Source organism: Neovison vison, chromosome 9 (assembly GCF_020171115.1).
Source record: "Neovison vison isolate M4711 chromosome 9, ASM_NN_V1, whole genome shotgun sequence".
Taxonomy (NCBI): domain Eukaryota; kingdom Metazoa; phylum Chordata; class Mammalia; order Carnivora; family Mustelidae; genus Neogale; species Neogale vison.
In genome coordinates this window covers 86,833,316-86,841,613 of record NC_058099.1, presented here as the reverse complement: position 1 = coordinate 86,841,613, position 8,298 = coordinate 86,833,316, and the positions used below count along the sequence as shown (strand labels likewise).

The 8,298-nt window shown below is 37.0% G+C and overlaps 1 non-coding gene across 1 annotated transcript; it reads right to left on the bottom strand.

Annotated features, from left to right (window-relative positions):
• Positions 1-1,047: 1,047 nt before the first annotated feature.
• LOC122917829 lies at positions 1,048-1,181 on the bottom strand. Its single transcript, XR_006386476.1, has one exon. It is a non-coding gene; the product is annotated as a U4 spliceosomal RNA (small nuclear RNA).
• Positions 1,182-8,298: the final 7,117 nt, after the last annotated feature.

Sequence of the window (8,298 nt, the reverse complement as noted above, 5' to 3'; positions counted from 1 at the left end):
ATATTCAGTCCAAGCAACAGTATAAAGTAAGACTTCACAAGAATAGCATACACCGTGTGGTCTGGCTTCATCCTTGATGTTCCAAAAGGTAGAACATCTTAAAAATGCCAATAAAACAATATTCTGCTATGGGGCGCCTGGGTGGCTCAGTGGGTTAAGCCGCTGCCTTCAGCTCAGGTCATGGTCTCAGGGTCCTGGGATCGAGTCCCGCATCGGGCTCTCTGCTCAGCGGGGAGCCTGCTTCCTCCTCTCTCTCTCTCTGCCTACTTGTGATCTCTCTCTGTCAAATAAATAGGGAAATCTTTAAAAAAAAAAAAGTTTAGATATTTAAGATGTCAAAAGTTGAAATTTAAAAGAAGAGTAAGAATCAAAGTTAGCAATGGAGTCATGAAGTGTGCTTGATGTTGAAAGTTATGCAAATTTGCCAAGGCCTAGGCAGATCCCAGGGTATCTGAATGAAAAATGAGTGTTGTAATTCATCTGGTGATTATTAGCCACTGTAAACAAACTGTAATAACACTGTAATAAACCCCAAATGTTCAATATCTTAACTCTGTAAGAGTTTATTTCTTCACGATAGTTCCATGAGTGATCCTGGGGGTGACTGAGGCTCTAGCAACTTTTGTCTTGTCTCCACATACCTCAAGGCCTCAGAGTCTGACTCCACAGTCCTCAGAAAGAGAGAGAACATGGAGCAAACACATGCCCTTCTTACCACTTGGACCTAAAGTGACATAATCATTTCAACTCACCTTCTATTGTGGGAAATAGTTAGATGGCAAAGGAGGATGGGAAATGCAGTCCACAGCTAAGGAACCATACCCAGGGCCAAATTTATAAAAATCAACAAAAATTTGGTGGACTATTTGCTGTATTTCTTCAGTAAATACTTACTGAATTTCACTGTGTGTGTTTTTTGCTATAAAAACCACAATGGAATTATGAATATGTTTTTCTTCCTTCAGACAGCTTCCTTCATACCTACAGACTAAGTAGGAAAATAAAACAGGTTAATGGTATATGCTTATGAGTTTTTATAGAACCACTTTCCATTTACTCAGAGGACTGTTTTGGTTTAGGAATGCTCAAAACTTTGTTTTTCTTTTAACCATATTTTTCATTAGCAATAATCGTGCCTCGGATAAACCTCATTGGCTGCGATACTGCCACTGCACAAAGCTTAACCATATTTTTAAAAGCATTTTTTCTGCTTGAAAAGTATAGCACTTTTACATGCATGCACACAAACACACACACACACACACAAAGTAGTGCAGTCAGAAAAACCATATGAAATTCAAACCAATCATTTTTGCTACTTGTCCTCAGTCCTTATAAAACACACTTGGTTGGAAAAAACAAAGTGGGGATTTGTTGAAGAATCTCAAAGTCATGTTCATTCTCCCCTTACTGCTACAAATATTTAAGTTTAATATAGTAGTAAGTGACATTTTCACGGGCACAGTAGTGAAGGGAAAACATGTTTGAGATACAGGCTAGAGTTAACACTGATAATACCTATCATCTGTTGAGTATCCATTACAGTGTCCTTGTGCTAACCTGTGTATATCTCTGTATCCTCCTAATACAATTATGAAGTAGATTTTATTATTTGAATTTTGGACAAGCATTAGATTACAAAAATAATAAAACCGTCTTCATATTTTGACTAAGGATGTAAGTGTAATTAGTCTGCAGACAGAATAGCATTTTTTAAATTGCCATTAGGCATTTATATCAAGATTTTTGTTGTTTTCTTGATTTTCTTGATGTTTGTTTGTTTGTTTGCTGTTTTATAAATGCTTTCTTAGGTCCTGTTTGGATAGTATAAATATTATAATAATCATGAGAGATTATATAGTATAAGATGGAAAATTGTAAGGGATATATATGAAGGAGGAGTGAACACAAGCTTCTGGAAAGAAATGTCAAATGTTCAAAAATTATTTTACTACTTGATCAGCATGGCTTGAAATGGAAGATAAGACTTTTGCTCTAGAATTAGAAAAGGCATTTTTAAATGCTCCTATAAAGGTTAATATGCTATCTTAAACGTATTTTATTGTATAATAGCAGACCCTTTCCCGAAATCAGATTTTGATAATATGGGAAGGGCCTTGCAGTAGAGAATAGATCTTAGAGTTAAGCTTTGAACACCAGGGAGCATGCTTAGCCTACTTCATCATTCTTGCCCATGATCAATCATAGCCATAAACGTGACAAAATTAAAGTGGCTAGATCATAGATATCACTACCCCAGATAGATAGGGATATACAAACAATGTTTAAAGACAAATACATATTTAAAGACAAATACATAATTTAACTTCAGAACTTCAGAAGTTCAATTTGGGTGACGTCAAAAAAATGCATTGATGTTAACGGGCCAATCCAAGGAAGAGTTTCTGGACTGATTGGGTTTAATGTGTCAGAAAGGAAATTCTGAAGGTTAGGATGAAAAGACCTTTCCACATAGGATTGTCCAAATAAAACTAAAGTTTATTCATCTAACTAGCAAACATTTATCATATGCCTGTCTATCATAGGTACCTACTTAACCACAAAGACAGAGGTAGCATGCATTTGCTATGCATTTAGCCTCAAAGTTATCTTTTCCATGCATGAGCACATTGCTAATCTGACATAAAAATCTTTCCCAGTGATGTCAAACATAGCCTCAGATTGCCTCTCTAGGCAATCTATTTGTAGTTGACACAAAAGATGGAATTTATTTGCTACCTCAGCACCAAGAAGACGTAATGATGTAGACATGGCATTATCCTTCAAGGAACACCCATTTTAGTATTAACAGAGAAAAGATGAGAGTCTTGGATAGTTGACACAATGACTATAACTCAGACATGTACAATTAAGTGTACCTAAAGAATAATGAAAATGGAAACTAATCTAAAGAAGGTTACGTTTCATAGGAATATTTCCAGCTGTGCACCCATCATTGGATTATCATCTGCAAGCTTGAGAACCAGATAAACCAGTAGTAGAAATCAGTACATTGCCAATGGTCTGAGAATCAGGGTGATGATGGTGTAAATCCTGATCTGAGGCAAAAAGCCCAGGAACCAGGAGCACCAATATCTGAAGATGGAGAAGATGAACGTCTTAGCTCAAGCAGAGGGACTATTCACCTGCCTCGCCCTTTTTGTTCTGTTCAGAGTGTCAAGAGATTGGATAATGTCCACCAGCCTTGGTGAGGTTGATCTTTACTCAGTCTGCTAATTCAAATGCTGATCTCTTCTGGAGATACCCTCACAGATATACCCCAAATAATATTTTACCAGCTATCTGGGCATTTCTCAGCCCAGTAAAGTTGACCCTAAAAAATAACCATCACAGCCAATAACTTAAAGACATTTGTTATTGGCACAAATGGTAAACATCAGAGCACCATAACTTGCTTCTTGAGAGATTAATCTTGTCAGTGGAAAAATTGTACAATTTGATTGCAGCCCAAAAAGGACTGCATAAGCAAACCTAGCCCAGAGCTAAAATCCCAAACTTTAGTATATGTAATTCTAAGTAAGCATAGACAGGGAAGGAGATGATACTTCTTGTCTACTTCCAGTCTGCCCTTCCCCAGTGGAAATTTCAGGACAGTGAGGGAGGGACGTAATGCAAACACGATGTTATGAAAAAAAGAGAAAAAAAGTAACTAGATTTACTAGGACTGGCAGGTCCAGATATAAAGAATGAAAATCCAGACCATAAAAGTCATGATATTTTGCAATTCACCTTCTCATTCTAATACCAAAAATATAAGTGAACTTGGAGATTTCAGCTTTTTGCCATCAGCTAATAGCCAGCTGATATTTTCTCTGGTGGCAGACCAAAGAGCCAAATATTTCATTCAAGTCAGTTTCACTGTGTGCATGGCAATCAATTTTTTTAAAGAATTTAAGACAAACTGCGCAGTGCAAAGAAAAAAAATGTCCTTGGGTGAATTTGGCAGGAAATCGCCTACTTGAAAAATAAAGCAGATGATTTATTTAGTCAGTTAACAACTAACATATATTATGCATTTATACCATTATAGATGATAAGAATTCTATAGCAAAGAAGACTGGTTTCCTTTGATGAAGTTACAATATAGGGGAAGGAAAGAAATAATTAAAAAGCTAATAATTAAGCAAGAAAACTAATAATGAGTGTTATGAAGACCATTTCTTTCTAATGTACGATAGAGAGTAGTGAGAGAAAAGGAAGACAGTTTGGGAAATGACTCTGAGAGGCTACCTTTGAACTGAGACCTGAAGGATGAAAAGCCACTAGCCAGGCAAAAATCTGGAGAAAGAACATTCCAGGGAGAAAGAACACATGTACCCTAACTGGAAATAAACTCAGCGTGTTTAGAGAACACACACAGAAATAACAGCAGCTGGAGTACAAAGGTCAAGATGGGGAGCTCTGGGACAAGGGCAGTGTGATAGGCAGGAGACTTCAGGGTCTTTGTGAGAAGTTTATAATCTATTCTAGTACAAAGAGAAGCCATTAGATGATTTCTTAAAATAAGATAAATTAAAGGGCCTAATCTATACGTTTACAAGATCTCTCTACCATGGAGCTGAACTATAAAGGACTCAGGTGGAAACCAAGAAACTCTAAGCATGAGACTGGTCCCCTGCTAACACCTGGTCCAAGCTGCCACCCTCTTTCATCAGAATTTCTGGTACAGCCTCCTGAACAGTCTTTCTGGTTCATCCTATAATATATCTTCCACATTTCAGTCAGACTGATTCTATAAAACAAAAGCTAGATCATGTCGCCTCTCTCTGCTAAACATTTTCTTGAAACTTTGCATAAAATTCTAGCCTTCTTACCCATAACTTACAAGACTCTACATCCGAGAGTCTCTACCTAGGTCACATTAGAATCAGCTAGGGAATTTTTTTTTTCATTTTGTTTTCTTTTTATTTAAATACTCATGCCTGTTACCACTCCAGAATCTCTGGAGCTACAGCCTGGTATTGGTATTTTGTTGAAGCATTCCAAGAGAATCTAATGTGCCACCAGGGTTGAGAGTCCATTGTCCATCTTTATAACCTTATCCGCTATAATTCACAAAGAATCTCTGGGCTCCAGCCAGATTGATCTTTTCCTATTTCTCAAACATACTAACTTGGTTCCATCTGAGGACCTTTATACTTGTTTGTAGTTCTGGAATGTTCTTTCCAAAGATCTTCAAATGGCTGTTCCTTGTTGTCAATTTGCTTCATTTCAAATAGCTATCATGAGGCCTTCAGTAATCACCCATCCTAAATCAGATTCTCCCTCCCATCAACCTAGCCATTCTCTATCTGAAATCACTTTGTTTATTTGTTTCAAATTATTTATCTATCGCCACCCACTAGATTATAAGTACCATGAGAACAGGGGCCTTGTCAGTCTTGTTCCCCATTCTGTCAGTCAGGATAGGCTAGGTTTGCCTTCAATAATGCACAAGCCCAAAATCTCGCTGGCTTAAAACAAAGTTTACTTCTCACTCATTCTGTATGCCCATAGTAACTCAACTGAGGGTTCACTCTAGAACACAGGCTGGTAGAACAGTTGATTTCTAGACCATTGGCAATCTTCATGTAGAGGAAAAAGAGCATTTGAGGATCTCTAACCACCAGTTGCTAGGGCTCAGAAATGACATAAGTCAGTTTCACTGATACCTCTTTAGCTAGAAGTACTCATGTGGCCCTATCCAACTACAAATGGACCAAAAAGCACAGTGCATCTCAGCACCCATGAGGTCAGAAAGGCAGAAAGATTTGTTTTCTAGCACACATGACCACAGCCACCATATTCTCATTAACTATAATAGCAATTCAATATTGTAGGTACTTAGTAAATACCAAACTAATAAACTAATATAATCTGATAATGGACAACTCTGCCAGTAATTCAGTTACTACATATTTCTGCCATTCAGAAGTGGATCAAGTTTGCCACAAAGTAGATGACTTTGACTTGCACAATTTTATAACTGGAACAGACTAAAAGATTTTTATCTAATCCTCTCAGTTTTAGAGAAACTAAGACCCAGGAGGCTTACATGATTTTTCCAAATTTCTCCTGTGAGTTTTTTAACAGTGAAAATCTGACTAAAATATGGTGTATCATATTATATGATATATATATGGTGTATCACATTGATAACACCAAAACTCACCTTATAATGTTTTTGATAGCTCTGTAGAAATTTTTGAAAGTATCACTTTAACCATTTTAGAATCATAAACTTATCAAACATACCACTCACTGTTAGACAAATTCCTTGCCTGTCAAACTAAACCAAACGCATCTGGAAAACTCTCACATTATTAAAATAGAATGTAAGGTCCTGCCACAATATCATGTTATAAGGGAAACCAGGCTGTTGAGTGTGATCTTAATACACTTCAGTCTGAACTTTTTGTCACAGCGAGTCATATTATATCTAAACACCAGTATATTACTAGGTACAATTTGCTAAACATCCTTTTTCCAGTCCATTGAAAATTTATCGGATTTTCTTTAGTAAGAGTTAATACCACAGGAGAAAGCCTAAATTTATTATTAGTGAGTTTGTATGATGCTGAGCTTCAGCATAAATATTGGTGTATATATATGATAAGATGTAATGTGAGCTCTTGACTTTTTAGTGTCCTAGAATAAGCTGCAGGTTCCTTCATGACCTGGTCTCTGCTGCTTCTCCCAGCTGATCTTCCAGCTCTGCCATGCCCACTGCTAAAATGTGTTGCAGTATATCTGCAACGCAATTCTTTTCTTTTTTTTTTTTTAAAGATTTTATTTATTTATTTGACAGACAGAGATTACAAGTAGGCAGAGAGGCAGGCAGAGCTCTGCTGAGCAGAGAGCCCGATGCGGGACTCGATCCCAGCACCCTGGGATCATGACCTGAGCCGAAGGCAGAAGCTTTAACCCACCGAGCCACCCAGGCGCCCCTGCAACGCAATTCTTTTCTTGACATCACATATTTGCTGATAATGGTTTCCTTTACATGTACAATGTTTGTTTTGTTTTCTTCAAGTCCTGGTTCACGTGTCATCTTTCGGAAAGTGTATCCTCATTTCCTCTGTCTACAGAGATTGCGCACCTACTTTTTGAGCCCTTTTGCATGTCCCTTCAGAATTGTGATAGGCCAGACATATAGTATATTTAGGATAATGCCTGATCCATTAAAGGCTTTCTAGAAATAAGAATTCATCAATTGATTTATTAACTAGTTCATGAGTCTCACTTGTCATGTTATACTGAATTAATTGCATGATTTTGTTTTCCTCTCCCATTAGAGAACATCTTCCTTACGGGCAAGGATCATGTAGTGTACTTATCATTGAATTAGCACCTGTCATGGTAGTCAGCACGAAGAAGGTGCTCTGTAAATATCTTCCCAACTGAATCTAAATTGTGCAGATATTCTAAGAAAGAAGAGCTTTTAATTCATGAAATCCTCACAGTAATGTTTAAGAAGGAATAGAGTTGAATCAAGACAAACCTAAAAACCATTTGTGAAGCAAAACAGTTGGTTCACCAAGGGAATTTAGCAGCCCAAATGTGTATTTTGGCTGAAATGTTTACTAACAGGCATTTTTAAAATGTGCTTCTGCTTTTGAGCCTGAAAAATTTTGTTTTAAAGGCATTAGGACATTGAGTGTTAAAAACATATCTAGCCCTTAAACTAGAAAAGTGATTGTCAGAATTGTTTGCAGGCAAGATTTCAGCTTCACATGGTTTCAAAATGTTTTCTTGGGTGAAATGTACTTAGAGATATTTTAAATGGAAAGAATTTTGTTTGCCAGCTTAGCTACTAACATCATTTTGTTCAAATGGAAGCCAGTGCATTGTTGGAAAGTAAAAACAATATTGATTCCATATAATAAAGGAACAAAAATAAATAACTTAGTATAAATATGAAAATAACAAAGAAGGAAAGAAACACCTTTCTTCATTATTTAAGTTTAATTATCAGTCATAAAGCACTGGAAAAGGCAGTATTAAAATTGCATTTTCAAATGCCTCTTAATAAAGGGTTTTGCAGGATGCCTGCGTGGCTCAGTGGGTCAAGCCTCTGCCTTCGGCTCAGGTCATGATCCCGGGGTCCTAGGATGGAGTTCCACATAGGGCTCTCTGCTTAGCAGGGAGCCTGCTTCCCCCTCTCTCTCTGCCTTCCTCTCTGCCCGCCTTCTGCCTATCTGTGATCTCTTTCTCTGTCAAATAAATAAATAAAATCTTAAAAAAAAAATAAAGCGTTTTGCAGAAAGATATACAATATGATATAATTTATAGTTTCAG